The sequence below is a fragment of the Opisthocomus hoazin genome, chromosome Z (assembly GCF_030867145.1).
Source record: "Opisthocomus hoazin isolate bOpiHoa1 chromosome Z, bOpiHoa1.hap1, whole genome shotgun sequence".
Classification (NCBI taxonomy): Eukaryota; Metazoa; Chordata; class Aves; order Opisthocomiformes; family Opisthocomidae; genus Opisthocomus; species Opisthocomus hoazin.
This window is the reverse complement of record NC_134454.1, coordinates 64297907-64316205: the sequence shown is the minus strand read 5'-3', so window position 1 is coordinate 64316205 and position 18299 is coordinate 64297907. Positions and strand designations below refer to the sequence as shown.

Below are 18299 nucleotides of genomic sequence, written 5' to 3'. Positions count from 1 at the left end.
AGTAAGTTCCAAGCCCCTGCTGTTCCTCCTGTAAAGCAAAAAACAATCTCTTCTTTTTTCTTGGTTCCTCTTTTATTTTAATTTCTTAATTTGCTCTCTGTTGCTTGGTGTTCATCCCTCCTTATTTCTTAGGAGGCATTAAATGGCTGCTGTGGTATTTAAAGAGGGTATGAAGGGACTCTAATAGGGATTTCTTTTCTGTCTCAGTATGTTAAAATCGATGGCTGCATGTTATGGTGCTTTTCCTCCCTCCCCTACTGCTGGAAACATGAGTGGATTAATCTAGCCCCAAACTACTATACGGAAACACTTTGTTCTTAGTCAAAAAAGTCAGTGCAAGTCTGTGAATCATATTACGAAAATACTGGATTGAGTTTCAAGCTTCAAGTCCCTGCTGATACATTAAATTGTTCATGGTATTGGCAGGGAAGAAGCAAGGGACCTTTTTTTAGCTGGATAAATAGGAGAAGTGTCAGCTACAGATGCCTGGAGAGAGAGACTCCAGACAAGCCTTTAGTACAATTACAGAAGGACAAAGTGGAAGAGACCCGTGGGACTCCTATGTGTATTGAATTTTGTTTAGCCTTTTGGTCACAATTACAGAAAAAAAAGCCGCACAAACTATAGGAGTCTTGAAAGTGTGTATGTTTGTAGTCTTTTGGATATAAATATGGAGGTGTTACTTTTTTTTTTTAAATATGTATATTTATGTCTATGTATGCTGTAGTGTTTTAGGAAATGGTATTGGCAGGGGGTACTCAAGCTAAAAAAAATTACAAGTACCTCTCTTCCAGTGCCCATAGCACATGGAAGAAAAGTCAAAACTTTTTCTTCAGATGTTTCCCAACATTTGAAGTAAGCGAATTCGTGTGGGACTGGCACATAACTTGGCAGCATGGATGCTCAGCTTCGGTGCTGTCCTGGCTTCAGCAGCATTGGATGTGCAGAAGGAGATTTTGTTCATTTCCCTGATATTTCTCTGCAGACAGTTAATGACTTGTTTAAGCTTCCCTTGCCTGCAGGGAGCCTTCAGTAGTTCTTTACATGAAATAATTTAAAATGGAAGAATAAAACTCAAAGTCATTATTATTTACAATTTGTTGATCAGTATGGTAATCATGCCTGCAGAACCTGCCTAGTTTTTATGTATAAATAAGGATATTTGTTGTATTTTAATCCTTAGTCAAGCAATATTGCTTATTCTTTTAATGTTTTAGTGGCTTTAATTCAGATTTTATAGGAACATTTCTTCCAAAGCACAATGCTGTCTGATCATGTGCTCTGCATTATATATCTTCCCTTTGTGATACTCTTTAAGTTACAGAATGAAACTGAAAATATATAATTATCATATGCAGTGGGTCCTCTTTGTGCCTTCAGACTTATGGAATTGGTTATCCTATGCATTTTAAATAGAATTACTAATTAAGTAATGTCAGACAGCAATTTTGCTGAGAAAAATACTTCTAGAACCCAACAGTGTCCCTTGCTGTAGAAGGTAGATTTTTTTTTTTCCTTATCTGTACAGTTTCTTTTTACATAAAATATAACTATTCTCTTATTTGATTTCTTCTGCATCTTTTTTCCTTTTTCACTCTAGGACTTCTCTCTGGTTATCATTAATGTTCTTCATCTGTTTCATCTGAGGTGACGCAGTGTTTCAGCACTGGGAACACATATGGGACTACCCAGTTTTAACCTGGTTTACACTGTTGCCAGTACCAGTGTGGGGGAGGAAGGGAACAGAATGGAAAACAATGATGCTTATTGTTGTACAAGTGGTTTGGTTTGGTGTATGTGTGTTTTTGGGGGGTTTTTTTGTTTGGTTGTTTTTTTGTTGAGCATCTGTTGTCACCCATGGTGCCAGTCCTAATGACTATGGAGAAAATTTTGAAAACACCTCTTGTAATGCGAGGTAATACCATACCCCTGGCATCTGCAGTTTAAAAAAAAAACACCAGGTATTGGGAAGTTCACAGTAACATTGTAGGGAGTTGGCAGCTGTATCTGGTTTCTTTGACTGAGTCATCAGTTTGGTGTGGCTGAACTGAAATTTTGGCCTTTCTTTGACGCATCCTCATAGATGACTAATTGTTACTTTAAGCTCAGAATTAAGTAAAATAAAATAATAATTTTAAAAGTGTCTTTCATTTACCCTTAGCCCTCCCTGTGAATTTCTTTCTTAATCACTGTAGATAATGTCACTCTTGTACTCGTTACAGGTATAGGTCAAATGAAGATCCAAGCTAGTGTCATAAGGCCATAAATAAAATGGTTAACAAGAGGTTGTTTAGCCTGGTATATGGTAATAGCCAGTGGCCTAAAGTACAGCACAAATTTACATGGATGCTTTCATAGCCTCCTCTGCTCTGCATCTTGAGGACTTACTGGCTCAAAGGAGGCAGTTGTTGCGTTTAATGGCTGTTGTGGATCTTTCCTTCATTAACTTCATCAACTTGTCCCACTATATCTTGAGCAAATACGGAATTTAGCATGCACAGCAAACTGTGGCAGATTTCCTCACCGTAACTGCGTCTTGCATGGAAAAAGTGCTTTCTTCAACCTTATGTTCCCCAGTATGCTTTGGTGCTGTCAGCACCTGCATTAGGAAACACAGTGTTGTTATCTATTCTTCCTTTCTGTGCTTCTCAGCATTTTGCAGAGATCAAAAGAAAATACATCCTTACCACTTAAATGTGTGATCCGTTCTAAAGACGCTGACTTTCATACTGTAATAGCCTGGAACGTTCTCTCACAACTGCAGAGCTCTGTGAGGAAACCATTTATTTTGTGTGTCACAGTGCTGCAGGATTTTGCCACCTCTGCGTAATTTTGAAAAGTTACCTGACAGGCCATAAAATGGATTTTGGCTCTCTGGGTAGACTACTGGGACATGAAATGATGACCTTTAGGAAGAAAAGAGGGATTTTGCTTTGCCTTTTTAGTTATAGTGGATGACTTCTTAAGCATTTATTAGTGATTTCCATCTGAGAGCATCTTATTTTTTTAATCTTACTTGGAAAAGAAACAAAAACATTCAGAAAAAAAAAGCTTCTTAGATTCATGGTGTTTCTCCCTGCACTTCAGGATGCTATTACACATGCTTGTGATTATCCACTCTGCAAACAAATGTCAGAAAAATTCATCTGTTTTCCAAGTCCCACAGAAGAACAGATGTGGAATTAAGTTTCAAACAATGTACTCTTAATCACTTACATGTGGACGCGAAACGAACTGGACCTCAGTGGGAACTGATTGGATACTTTCTTAGTTGAGTGTGGAGTGGAGAATTTGCATTTTTCTTAGGCTTCATTCTCTGAAGGGTCCTTTGAAAACAGTACTAATAAAGCAACAAGAGAATGGTCTGTTTCAGATATTTAACTCTTTCTAGAGAGCCAAAACCTCAGGGAAGCACCTGAATGGAGCTGGGATGGATTATGTATATGAATATTAAAGAGATTATGTGTATACGTGTAATTTTCTTCCTTTATTTGAGAGCTCTTTTGATGCTGTAAAGGATATTGGGGAGTAAAGTAGCTGCTTATCATCTGTGTGCTTTCAAAAGCAATGATGTAAACCAGCCAGCTCTGCCTGTAAGAGATTTCAAGTCTCTGTTCAATTGCTGGAATACCATAAGAAAGCAATTATGTCAGAAAACTTACTCATGTTGTGTTCTAAACTTCAGCCTTCATTAGAAAAATCACTTTAAAAGGTAGTCCATACATCTGCTTCAGAAAGCTAATTTTAGTGGAGAAAAGGTTAGTATTTAGGGACTCTGGAACTTACGTCTTCAAACTTTATAGAATTATGATTTTGAATCAGTGCATTGGACAGTTACCGAGACTTAAGTAATTGTTGGATTCTTGGAATTAATTTCTTCGTAATTGATAAGAAAACTCATGGAAACAGGGCTATTGATAATTGTTCCCAGTGTGGTTGCCCTTTCTCTTATACGTATAGGTTTTGAAAAATAGTGCCTACTAGCAGGAATTTGTATTTTCCACTGATGCAGAACTGAAACTGTTATTAAAATGTATAGCTTATACGTATAAGATTATTTTCAGTTATATGATCCAGTGTCATCTGGAAATAATTTGCCTTCCTGAACCTCCAAAAAAGTAATGGGAGGGAAGAACCTAACAAATGTGTTGCTTCTTAAATTTTGACAAACTTGATTAAACAGACAAAATTATGTCAAGGTTTATTGTGGTTCCTCTGAAGCTTGTAAACCCACTTGGAAGTTTTTAAAATTAGCTTTATGGTGTTATATTGAAGAGTTAAGCGGGCTGTGAACTCAGCTGCAGATAGTTTTTCTCTGGAAAATAATAGTCGCCCCCCCAAACCTATAGTGGAGTAAGGAGATTAGTAGTGATGCATTTTCATGTCTTCCAAGGAACAGGAATGGAGTCCTCCATCTCACTGCCTTGTTGTCTGTCCCTTAACTTCTCACTTTGCATGTTCGTCATGTTTATTCTAGTAGCAAGCAAATGGTCAATGCCAATTAAAATGTTCACTGCTAATAAAATAGCAAAATTGTTTTCAGAGATGGAGAGAATAGAAGGAACTTTCAGAAATGTTTGTTATGTTCAAAAGAGGTGTTGTCTCTTAGCTTGACTGCTGGTGAGATCTGTGAAGGTTATAGCAGAGTTTATGTATTCTTTAAAAAAAACTTTCATATGGTTTCCTGAGGCTGTTTTGCTTGTGCTCTGTGAAGTGACCAGTTTCTTCCTTTTCTTTGTTTTTGGGGAGGTCTGCTTGACCTTAGTTTTTCATGTTTTGTTTCAAAATAACTTTCTTTCATGGATATTACTTTGTTTATGTACTTTGCAAAAGAAAAAAAAAAGAGAGAATAACATTCAAAATAAACATCTTTATACCGCCATGTCTTGTTTTTTAGCCTTTGTCTGGAATGACATAAAGGGCTAAGTTTTTCCTGTTCTTTAAACATGACTTTGTGAATGCAGTCAATGTAGATATCTTGGGCATGATCAAGACTTCAAATAAATGCAGTTGTCTGCTGCCTTTAATAATCAAAAGCATGGGATAGAGCCAGTAGTTCTGTATGGGGCTGGTAAAGTTCAAATGAGAAACTGTATTTTTGACATTTAATACTTTGAGAGTATTTTAAACGGACTTAGAATGCATGTCTTGGTTTTAACAGTAGAGTTTGGGGTGGCTTTAAGCTATTAAATACATACTTTCTGAGGGGTGATTGGAAGATATGCTAACATCCTCTAAAAAATTTACTGAGCTTTGAATGAGAAGGCCCTTGTAAGGGAGTTTGTTCCCTGGTTAATGCAGGCAATCGGGTTGTATGCAATTCCTTTCATCATAACATCAGCCTCGCTTAAAACTAGGAAGGTTTCTTGCCTCTGCTTTTGTTGTTGAAAGGTTGTTGCAGAATTGTAGAATCATAGAATGGTTTGGGTTGGAAGGGACCTTAAAAATCAACTAGTTCCAACCCCCCTGCCATGGGCAGGGACATCTCCCACCAGACCAGTTTGCTCAGAGCCCCATCCAACCTGGCCTTGAACACTGCCAGGGAGGGGGCATCCTCAGCTTCTCTGGGCAACCCGTTCCAGTGCCTCACCACCCTCACAGTAAAGAATTTCTTCTCCATATCTAATCTAAATCTGCCCTCTTTCAGTTTAAAGCCAGTACCCTTTGTCCTATCACTACATGCCCTTGTAAAAAGTCCCTCTCTAGCTTTCTTGTATGCCCCCTTCAGGTACTGGAAGGCTGCTCTTTTAGATGGATTAGAAATCCTTCTCTTAACCTGCACCTTAAGTGTATTCATAATCAATTCACAGTTATGTTGCTCCTGCTGCAATGTTGGCTTTTAATTTAAATATCTCTCCTTGCTAATCAGCTGCGTGCAGTAGCTGAGTAGTAGTAGAAACAATACTTCTGTTTGTCACCATTTTTTTAGGCTAAAGAAGGCAAGACCTCATATCTTTTCTTAGCTCTCTTCCCTTGATCAGTACAGTATTCCTTACGTGTTCCTATTCTAACCTGGATGTCTTCCCCTGCCCCTCACGTACGATACTAAGAATTCTTTGTAGTATTCAACGTAAGACCTCACTGGAGCCTTCAGCAATTGGTAATACTGTCTCTCTGGGTTGATGATAACTTTTTTGATATATTCTAAGATTATACTGACATTCATCACCCCTGTATCTTGTTCTAGCTATTGCCCAGCAGGCTCAAAATCAGTTACGAGATGCTTCCAAAGGTCTTCCTCTTGTCAAAACAATACACGCATATTAAATAACCGTTCTCTAGGAATTCAAGCTACCAGTAAACATTAACTAACTCTGTGAATCTGGTGGAGAATGTCCCCTGAACTGTAAGTAAGACTTCCTTTTTCTAATTCATTGCTTAAATTTGGAAAATTGTTGTTTAATGAGAAAGTACAGTGTTTTTTTAAAAAGTTATAAAACAAGCCTAAGTTAAGTGAACTGATTCATATCACCATCTCAGTTTCTCAAATGGAAACATGAGGAAAGTGAGGAATCTTCCTTCATGCAGTTGTCGATAGAAGTTAAAGGAGCAGACATCAAAGAATTCAAAAAGTTTTTGGATCAAACTTAAAAGTTTGGGTCAAGTAAACATCCTCTCACAAGTTTCAGTAAAGAATTTTAGGGGACGATCTTATGATTACCTTGAACTTTCTTGCACATTGAATACCTACCTGTGGGATCGTTAAGGTTAATCAATGTCAGAAGATAAACAAGCAGGAAGCCTAAGAATACATATTCAAGAGAAACACATCTGACTAAGATTCATATTCAGTTATTTGTAGTTAGAATTATACATGTTGGAAGGGACCACTGAAGACAGTGGTCAGTTTTACCCTCAGTTGGGAAGGAGGGTTAAAAAAAAAGTTGGGTAGCTTTCTTCCCCCTTTCCCCCAGCCATTCCTATTTGAATTGAATCCTTCATGGATTATTCTGCAAGCCCATTATTTCAGTCTGAAATTGTCCCATGACACTTGAGTTCAGCCTTGCAAGTACTGTATAGGAAATGGTAAAGGTAACAATCAGTATGTCTTTTTAAAGAATTAACTTATAATAATCTGGAAAGGGAAAGGAAAAGCAGAAACTGAGATCTCTTTTTGCCCTCTGAAATAGGAGACATATTTAGATGTGATTCTCCTTGTTGTGTGTACATCTGTTCATGGAGACAGTCTTTCACAATCTTCTTTTAGGTATCACTAGGAGCTCATAACTTGTCAAGAAGTTACATCTCAGTTCTACTGAGAAAAGTATTTTAAACAATAAGGAATTTTTAAAGAAATCTAAAGAATAATTACAGCTTCTTACAAAGTGTGTGCTGTGACAGTCTTCAAAGAGAGTATTACCGGCTTCAGGAAAAGCTAAACCTAGATATTTTATTTCTTGTATTACCAGGACATTTTCTGAAAACAAGATTGTCTCCCTAGCAGTATTTAAGCAAATTGGCTACAGGGAAAGCTTAAAATGACAAAAATTAAAAAGGCAAAGGAGAGCTTCTTTGTGGTAAACAAAACCACAGTTAACATATTTCTTAGTTGCTGTTCAATTCCTGCTATCCCTGGGGCTAGCTAATTGTTCCGTCTGCAAACTGAGTACAATTTTTAACTCCTACCAAGCAGCGGCTAGGTCATTTCCCCTTCCTTGGGTTAGCATCAAAGGAGTACCTCTTTGTGGGCTTGTAAGCTGCTGTTGGAAAAGCAGGCTGGCTGGAGGTGGCTCCGGACATTCAGGGGTCTTTAGAAACTGCAGGATGTTCTCCAGAGCAGGTAAAAGTCAGCAGGTAAGGCCTGAATAAGGATTTCAATGTCTGTAACATTATTTTACTGAAGCACTCAAGAAAGGCACATGGAATGTTGCTCAGGGTCCCATCTTTCTTTCATTTTTCTTTATGTTGGGTTTTTGTTTTGCTTTTTGTTTTTTACAAGACTGAAAATCAGTTCTGAGACACAAGCTGGAGAAGAGCTGAAAATAAACAAGTTGCTGTGCTCTAAGGGGTATTTTTAGCTTTCAATTAAGGTCTTGATTGCATGATAGGCATATTGGTTGGTAGTGTTCAGATAAACTTCAATAGAAGGAGCTTTGCTTTGATGTCAAATTGAATGGCGTAAGCTCTAGAATTTGTCACTTAGCAAAATCATTACATGAATCACTGAAGGTTTCCTGATTAAAAAGCGGCTTTTCACCAGTGGAAGGTAACAGGTAGTGCCTGTGGGTGCTTTAATTTGATAAACTGCTTTTTATGTGTATTTTTGAATTGCATCTATGAAGATGAAAGCCGTGAGGAAGACATGAAAATTAATCCAATACAGATTATATGCTTAAGGTAAACAATATTGTTTTCCTAACACTGTAGAGGAATTTGCAGTTGTATTTTGAGGACTCTTAACAGATTGTTTGTGTCTTAGTAAGTCAGTCCCTAGTTCTGTGTTTGGTTGCTTTGTTAGGTATCTTGTCTCAACTGTCAAGGAAGTTGAATGTCAAAACAAGTCTGCTTTTCTTTGGGGGGCAGGGGAGGATTGTTCTTAAGGGATCTTTTTATTTAGGTTGAAGCCACAAAGCAAACAGGTTCCTAATTCAGTTGTGCTATAGGAGTACTAGAAAACACAGGAACTTTATAAGGCAATTTGGACATTTTAATAATTGTTTTCATTTTTTTGTAATAGTCAAAGCTGGTGTCACCAGGATGATACTCTGACTGTAACTTTGGCCTGAGAAGGAGGTGTTGGGTTCAAAACAAAACAAACCCCGCAGCGGCTGGCTTAAATGGGGGTGGTGTGTGTAAGAGATAATATCTCTCTTTTTTTTTTTTTTCCTAACCGATGATCGGATAGCTCTGCAGACATCTGCAACAGGCTCAGACTCTCTGCCAATGAAATAAAACAATGCGTTAGCTGCCTACATCTTAACAGAACTCCACAGTTGTCATCTTCAGGCCTTCTGGAAAAGATAAGTGAGTTGTCCTCCTTGGAGTCATTCTGTTCCACTTCTGCCAGCAGATGGCTTTATTAGTAAACAGCATTTTGCAGGCCACAGTGTCTGGTAATCTGGGGGCAATAATTCAGATGCTAATAATACTCATCAGAAGTTGTTATTTATTAAGCCAGATGACATTTAGGAAGAATAGCCTGAGCTTGCCAAGTGATTCTAGCTCACTGCTGAGGAGCATGCTGCTGGTTAGAGCATTTCATTAGCGACCCCCCGGCACTGATGGGCCTTGGTCTCCCCTGGGTCCTGCCCATGCTCCTGCCTGGGCCCAGGAGCCTGTGCAGTCCAGCTGGGGCCATCAGTCCCTGCTGGAGCTGTGTTACCAGTGTGCCTGTTCCAGTCCCAGCTGCTGCAGGGTTGACCTGGAGCCTGCCTTTGCCTGATGACCGCTGGGCTGTCCATAAGGCTGGTTTCTCTCACCATCTGTGTGCAGGCCACAGGCAGCTGTGCAGTGCTCGCCCTGGGGCGAAGCTGCATTCCTGAGTCACGTCTTGTGTGGTCCCTCTTGGTGGTGGCCAAGCTGCAGCCATCTAGAGCAGCTTTATGGCCAAAATGGAGCCAAGAAACATTTTTAGTGACTGTGGATGTTCTTACTGGAGATATTGCTGCAGAGGTATTGGGTTTGGCTGCCTTTGGCTGGCAGAGGTGATGGGTTGTATGGAGCAAGAGCAAAGTGCTGGCTGTGGTGTAACTCAGGGTCCTGCTGTGGGAGGGTGACTCACCTGTTTTCTTTCCCTGTGACACAGAGATGTGGCTCAAGAAGCATGTTGTAAAGTGAACCTGTTCAGTGCTTTTACACTGCCTTTAAAGTAAGCAATTTATGTCCTTTTATCCTCATGAGTAACACTAAAGATGAGAGCTCCCACTGATTTAAGTAAATGTAGGATCGGGATCCTGGCTGATACTCTGTATACTAACTTCAAATTAATTTTTATGCTTAGGTAATATAAACCCTAGAAGACAAAACTCATTGTAGAGAACAACTTTACTAAAAATAAATTTGCTTGTCTTTTGCTTCGGTTAGTAATGACTGACTTGTTAAAGAAATGTGGTAATTTGATTCACTTATCACTCGAATGCTTATTGTATTAGGTAACAGGCTAAGGGGGATCTTTCATTCACAGTGCAGGTCTCTTAATGCTTCCGTATTTATTCTGTTTAATTTTGTGGGAATTGCTAGGATTATAAAAATGTAAAATTTGGTTTAAACATTTTAATGATGTGTCAAACTATGCTGTACCTCTTTCTTGGTTAAGGTGGTGCAGTGGGAAAATAGGCATTAAGAGCAGGGATCAACAGTATATTAGAAGTACATCTGGCTTTTATTAGGTGTAAACTTCAGGGCAGGTGCATTTGGGTGAAATACTTTTTGTAGTGTAAAAAAGTGAGAATTTTTTTGTTCTCATTGAAATAGCTTGCAAATTATGCAAATTACTCATTGAAATAGCTTGCTCTATATGGTATGCTCTTTTGAATTTGCTTTAAATTACATACATATAGATATGTAGCATGATCTTCGAGACTGAACAAATTAGATAGATAAACCTACAAAATAAATAAAAAAACCTTCCAGTTTTGCTTTTTGCATTGTATGAAACAGAGAATAATCAGCTTGAGAAGAAATGTTAAAAAATCTGTTGTATATCTCAAGGTGCTAGTTTCCTATGTGTTTAGCATTGTAATCCATTTACAGGTTTGGGGGTTTTTTAATCTGCTAGCAGGGTATTCCTAAAGAAAATACTTTCCCTTTCTTGTTTTGCTGTTATATCTGAAGGTAGCCTTAATGACACCTATGAAATTGTATGGGTTTTTTTATTTTATACTGTTCTGCATTGATAGCAAAAGACAAAGAACCCAGTGAATGCATTATTTGTATTCATAGTGACATAATTGGTCATACAAACCTTCCTGAAGAAAGTAAATATTTCTTTGATTTGGATACTTGCTGTTATATAATACATGGAAGTATCACACAGTAGTATATCTGAAGAAAACGCTACTTGAAAAGGGTGTCTTAAGATACCGAGGAAATATCTGTATTCTTTTTTTATTTTATTTTTGCTGGGGAGCCTACATATACCCAATTCCTGTTGTGTACAAAGCCAGGGTATGTGACGCTGGGATGTTATCAAACCAGCTGTGTTCTCTTAGCAGTGTCCAGCCTTTTTGCTTCTCCTGTTGACTGTAAATAAACAACTTTAAATTGATGACTCTTCTTGGTATAGAGACTCTTTCTCCCTGAGTTATACTAAAACATTTCTCCCTTGCAAATGAGAAAGGAGCTAAAAGTGAAGAATTTAATGTTTTCGTCGGGGGCGAGGCCGGGTGATGCGGCCAAATTCATGCCTAGTTGAGTGGAAAGGAAGAAATGGATTTTATGTATTTTTGCCAGCTGTTGTAGAAATCCATCTGAGCTATTGCAGAAGGCATAAGAGCGACCTTCTGAGAGAAAGAGTGAGACCATACATGTGTTTTTCTCATTCTGTTTTGTTTGGGAGGATTTGGGTTTCATTTTGGCCATCTGCAGCATAAGGAAAGTGCACACTGCCCCTGTGGTGATGGGGTAGTGGAAGGCATGTGGAGTTTCTTCTTGTTAGCTTAGTCACAAATGTGGTGGCATAAAGAGCCCTTCTTTTTAATATAGTACTTGCTTGCCTCCTTTTTTTTTTTTTCGGTATTTCTTGTGTATGAGTGAGGAAGACCATTGATGTGCCTTTTGGTAGGTGAATGGATCTATGAGAAAAGGCTCTTCTGCAGCGTCCTTTATGGGCTGATCCTGTCTGATCCTGCCAGTACCACTTCTCTTTCTTAGGGAGCTCAGACTCAGGCAAGGAAATTCTCCTTAAAATCACCAGTTAATTCTAATTGTCCAAGCAATCCATCATTTTCACATACTTAAAACTGATTGTGCATTTTTGGGTCTAAAAGAAAACAGTTTGGCCTTTTTTATTCATGAAATGTAGTCTCTGTCTCTGCTAACGTTGGTGTATTCTCACTGCCGTGTTAACTGCTTTTGAGACAGAAAAGTTGGAGTAATCACAGCTACCTAGTCCAGTCTATTGTTGTGGGGTTTTTTTGTTTGTTTCCTGGAGGAATATTCTATGTGCAAGGAACTCAGAGGCCATCTTAAGCCATGCTTGACTTTCCAGTGCTCCCAGTATGTTTTCCACTGTCCTCAGCAGCATGCTTTGTTAGGAGTTATGTGCCAATTTTTTTCTTTTGTTAAACCATCTTCACCGAGGCCACATTATCTCTCTTGTTTAGAGTCTGCTGACCTTCCGACTCCCTTTGTTCTCTTGTGTAACAGGAGGTTCTTCGTATATTCGGTCCTGATGTATGTGTAAAAATGCAGAATTTGTTATTATTGTGGGAAGTCCTGTAGTTCAGTGTCACTGAATCAACCTTACCTTACCTTTATCACCTTATTTTACTACTTTTTAGTACTGGGGATCCAAAACTGGAAGTGGTATTCCAGATGTGTATTCCTGGAGTGCTGGCTAAAGGCAAATAATTGCTTATTAGTGGGAGTTTAGCCTGTAGATATACCCCAGGATATTCTTGGCCTTCCTTCCTGCCAGGGCTAACTGCTGGCTCATGTTTAGCCCACTGTCTGCCCAGACCTCCAGCTTCATTTCAGAGAGCTGCACTCTATGTAGTCAGTGACCAGCCTGTCCAAGGGATTAGCCCGTCTCGGGTACAGGACTTCATTTTTGTCCTTGCTGAATTCTATGAAATATGTGTGTGGAGTGGTGGAAGGGGCTTGGAGGTGCATCTCATATGCTTGTGGGGTGAATGTGCTATGCAGTTTAGGTTTTCATTCCAGTGGTTTAGGAATTTCCAGAGTTCTTCCTAAGTCATACCTGATTTTAAAATGTTATAAATTGGAATAGAACATACAAATAATTTAAAATGTATTTTCAAACCTTGGCATACTTTATTAGTAAAACAGAGGAAGAGAAGAAGATGTAATTTTGTGCATGCTTAGTGGTTTATGTGTTACTCCTTCACATGTGCTTATTTTTCTTAACTCCTTAGTGTTTGGGGCAATGTCTAGAATGTTGCATTTCTAGCAAAGCAGAATTGTCCTAGTAGTGAAATATTACCCATGTGCCTGTAATCTCTTACAAGTGGAGCTGTACCATTCCAGCCACCAATGCTAATCATAAATATTATTTTAATGTTTTTGGCTCTGTACCTTTCTTACATTTTACATCAATTATTTCTCTAGGTATTGCCAATCATCTGAAGTGGTTTACTTCAAACAGTAGTAAGTAAATGAAATTAGCATTGTATTATCTGGTATTTTCAATGCTGTCTGATTGTGAAGTTTGACTGCTGTTTGATGGATGGAAGATGTGCAGTCCGTTTTGAATATTTTCTTCGAGCACCAGGTTCCTGCTCAGAGCATTCTTCTGACATTTTTAAGCAGAGATTTTAAGAAGGTAAAGCGGAGGTAGTCTCAGTGACAGCTTTTGATAAGTGAAACCTCCTCCACACCACCGCCTTGACTTAGAAAATACTGAACTTGAAGTGTTTCAGGCAGAATAGTTCAGCCTATACTTGTTGGACCAGTAACAGACACTGTGACCTGTTGTATGAAATGAATGGTGCCTGCATCCAGACTTCTCAGAATCATGCCAGTGTATATGTTAAGCAATTAAAAAAGTCAGATATCATTCTATAATACATGGAAACCTAAGGTAAATTAATAAATTACTGCAAGCTGGATATTTTCTTTCTTTAAAACCCCAAGCTGTGTCTGTGCTTCTTAACTCCCCCTCTGCAAACTGTGGTGTCCTTTGTAAAGACAGATTATTTTGTTGATGCCCTGCACCCTGCTCACTGCTGATTCTTTGCATCTGGTGTGCCAGTTATGTGCCTGTTGTGACGGGAGAAAAATGCAGGGAGGATCTAAGGAAGAACTTTAAAAATTTCAAATACTTTTTAAAGTGAGTTTTGAGTTTAGTAATGCATTTGTGAATATATTATTTCCACTTCTTTGGCTGTAGGTGTAGACTGGCAAAGAGAGCCTTACAAATGCAGAGATAAACTCACTATTAATTGTACTTAATAGTAGTAGAAGTAGTAGTAGTAATAGTAATGATAATAACGTTACTACTTTCAAAAAGAAGCTGCGTTTTCTTACCAAGAGATAGTTATTTGGAATAATGTAATACTTCTTTTTCTCTAGTTTCCATAGCAGAGCCAGTTTATATGAAATATTTTGGATTTATGGAATCATGTTTGATTTCAGTGCTGTTGGCAGCAAATGTTAGTTTTTAGCACCCATGCATGTGGTTGCATGTGCTGTTGACTTTCGTGGCCAAGAACCAAATGCAATACATTGAGAAATTCTTGCCTTGTTTTTGCCTTATTTTTTGCTTTAATGACCTCTGAAAATTATGTTTGTATAGCTCTTAATTTCTAGAAATACCATTTAGTTAAAACTTTGAAGGAATTTATAAGTTTAGAACATTTACCTGCATATAGTTCTGTATTTAGTATCTGCTTGCTACTTCTGCTTGTATTTTACACGGAAAAGTAAATAAGTGAATTTTAAGTGAATTTGTCAGTTAATTTTGGATAGTTCCTTTTTGCCTACTGTTTATCTACCCTCATGCCACCATCCTCCACCCCCTGACAATTCTCAGGGCTGAACTGCTGTGTTCATGGTATCATCGGTGCACACGTGGAACAAATTGATAGTTCCTGTGCACTTCCCATCCACTTTATTCCTCCTCCTTGGTAAGAATGAACCTTGTTCTTTCCTACTTCTGTGAGTGTTCACCAGGGCGTTAGAGAGTCCTCAAAAATAAGTGGTACATTTTGTGATATTTGTATTAGTTCATTTAGTACTCCAGAGTAAATGTTACAGGTTCTTCCCTATTTTGAATGTGTTCACTTATCTAGGATATTTTTGGTCACAGTGGATAACAGAAAGACCCAAACAACAATCAGGTTCCCCTAGAAAAATCCGTGTTTTGCCCTTGCCTGTAAGTGTAGACTGAATAGGGCCATGTTAAATTTCAGGATCGTGAAGAGCTGTGGAAGGAGGAATTCAAACTACATTGAACCACATAAACCAGTCTTGTTCTTGCTGAGATACCTACATGGATTTATGTGGCTTAATTTACCTCTGTGCAAGTGTGACGCATTTAGTCATGCTCTGTGTAAGCTAAGCGCCACTACACAAGTGTGCCACTACAATGAAACAGATGTTTTAACCCAACAGGTACCACTCCAGTGCATGTATTACGTGATCCCATGAAAAGCTGAAATTATAGTGTACAATGGACAGTTCTGGTCTGTGCTTCTTCACATATAGGATCTGATAACACCGTGTGCCTAGTGTTCGGAAGTCACTTGTCCCAAACATTCTGAAGATAAAAACAATCCTTCTGTTGAGCTAAACATACCTATCATTTCAGGGAAATTTAAATAAAATATACTCAGTGTTTAAAAGTAACCCTAAAACTTGCTTCTGACTGCTGCTTGTTGGTGACTCAAGTGTGTTTAAAAGTAGTCTTACAGACCATTGCACCCCACTTCCATTTAATAGAAACAAAAGCAGCAGTGGACGTTTTTTCACTTTCTTTCCTTTTGTCTGTCATCAGAGGGGAGAGAGGACAAGTTACTGAGTCAGGAGGATGTTAAGGTTTGCAGTTCTTTCCTTGGGAAGCACTGGGAACTTTCAGATGCTGAAAACCACATTGAACTGATAATTTGCTTATGAAGCAGCAAATAAAATGGCTAATTTTTCTCTGACTCTTGCATTCGATTTCTGCCTCTTTTGTTAACCTACTAAGTGATATTAGGAAAGTTAAGTGATTTCTAGTCCTTTTGCGTGTTTAGATTGCAAGGCCTTTTGTCCAGATACTGTGCTTCAGTTCATCTTGCTGTACTTTGATGCCTGTGGAGTCCTTCAGTTGCTATAGTATCACTGCTTTTACTTGCACAGTTTCTCTCACGCTGTGACACTAACTCTCAGGGACTCACTGTGTGAAGTGGAATCCTGAATATTCACACTAGAATATACGTTCTGCAAGAAGAAAGCTAGTAATACTATTCAGAGCATGGTTTAATGTTGCGTCTGGTCTTGCGCAACTGCAGCCTGGTGCCAAAAGGGGCAGTACCGCTTCAGCCTGTTCTTCCCGTCTCTTGCATCAGCCCCCAGCCCCAAGGTGAGTTCAAGGTAAGCAGCTGATTCAACAAAAAAAATTAACTGCCTTGGAAGGAAAACTACATCAGGTAACTACACTGGCCTGGCTTATCCTGTGGCTGAGAAATTACTAGACGTTAATGCAAGGAACAATGAGGGAATAAGCAGCTGGAAGTAGATGGGGAGAGTAGTACTGTTCCTTTCAGCAACAGGTAATAAATACACCAGAAGAGACATAGCATGAAAACCTAGGCTTATTTGAGAGCTGCATTTTACGACCAGATTTTGAACACAGCAGAAGAATGGCTTGCAGTGGATGTGACAGCCCAGCTTCAGTTCTGCTGATGTTAATTGCTGCTGTTACATATTCTTCACTGGAAGTATTTTTTTCTCATATAGCTTTATAATTGTTTTTTCTAAAGTAGCAGTCACCTTTGTGATCCGTATTACAATTTCAAGGCATGTTTCTGATGCCTAAATATATCTTTGATTTTATTTAACTTTAATTTAAATCAAAGTCCACTTAATCTTGCAAATTGAGCTGACAGAAGTTGCTCTTGATGTAATATATTCTGCAGACCTTGTTTTTCTGATTTCCCTTTTAAACTCTGTCAAGAAACTTCATTCTGCTTTAAAAATGGCTTGTGTAATTGGAGTTGACTCTTTGAAGGGCATTTTTCACCCACTACCCTTTCTCTTAAAAATGTATACACCAGATTAGATTGGTTTCTTTGATCTTACTTTCTTTATGAGCTTCATGTAATAAGATCTTGTGTTGAAGGACCTGTCTTTTCTTCCCCACTCACCCTAAGTGTCCATGAAATAAAGAGGGGTGAGTGGGATGGAAGAAGAGAGAAGTGAAATGTTAAAATGATTTTGCAAAATGTAGTGACTAGTTTTAATTGAGGAGCTTTTACACACAGCCCACACATGCTTGCAAGGACGGGAATATTTGCTGTCGATTGCATTCATGGGTGAGGTCGCTGAGTAAATTCAGCTAAGCAGTGCAAACAGTTCAGTGGCTCAAAAAGCAAGCGTGCCTCTGAGAATGCTGCAGCCCAGTGGGGACCCCGTCTCTGAAGCCGTCTGTATGAGTGACCTAGCCAATGATGTTGCTGAAATTTCACATCTGTTATTTCTTACTGCCCACTCTTCTGGCAACAGCCAATCTTCAGTTTTTCCATTATAGGTAGCTGCTGGAACTAAAAAGAGCTTATTTTCAGATGTGTTAAATAGACTGCGTTTTACCTCCCCCCCCCCAGCTTCTTTCTGCTACATACTACAGCACACTGACTTACTTCAAAAGTGCAGGATCTGTGAGTTGCATGTGCTAGATGTTTCTGAAGATATGCAGATGTTTTAGCCTGTGCATGCAAATAATTTCTTAGAAACAGGGCCATCAGAAAGTCTGGGAAAAGAGATATTCTTAAAAAGAAACTGTCAGTGAAAGAAGACATCTATATAGATTGAGAAGGACTGATTGTCAGGAATCACCAGTATTACCATTGAAATTTCCACCCTGGCTGTGATTAGGGTTACCTTAGACAGAAAACAGAGAAGTACTCAGAGCTCAGTGGTGGAGCCAAGTATTTTATGTCAAAGTAGAACTAAAATCCTTGAAAGAAACAGTTCCTTTTTCATTTCTTGAGGCTGACTTGCCCTTTTTCTTTGTGTCTCACAGAGGAATTCTTCTCTTGTATCCTGGCCCTCTCTAGCGTAATCTATTGGAGCTGTTAGATTACTTCCCAAAGCTATTAAAAAGAGGGAGGTATTAGGGCCTCAAAGCAAGCTTGCAAGTAATCTGTTGATGGCTGTTCAAACCCGTGTGTCTAAACACATTGTGGAATTGAAGCATATAAAACAATATGGGTTTTTTTCCTATTAATTCATGCAGACAGACCATTGAAAAAGCATGCAGTGAGAGTTATGAACTGAGAACTGGGCTGCCTGGTGAGCAAATGTTGCTGGCTGAACTTTTTACAAATACCAGGGAACCACCAAAATCCCTACTTCACTGATTTTTAGAACACCATGACATCAGTAGAGATGTGTCTTAATCAAGGACATGTATTGATACAGGTAGTCAGGAATCTCTGACACTTGAGTCCGTGGTCTGATCGTGCCACTGCAGTTCTCCATAG

General features: G+C 38.8%; 1 protein-coding gene across 2 annotated transcripts in view; it reads left to right on the top strand.

Moving 5' to 3' along the window:
* Positions 1 to 18299, top strand: part of LHFPL2 (LHFPL tetraspan subfamily member 2) — a 125933-nt gene that overhangs the window by 52220 nt on the left and 55414 nt on the right. Inside the window, exon 1 of one of the 2 annotated variants that reach the window (XM_075411760.1) lies at positions 13226 to 13266. The exons of the other annotated variant lie outside the window; for it this stretch is intronic. The gene's annotated coding sequence lies outside the window, so the exon portion shown is untranslated. Of the gene's footprint in view, positions 1 to 13225; positions 13267 to 18299 lie in introns of those variants that run through there. 2 annotated transcript variants of the gene reach the window in all.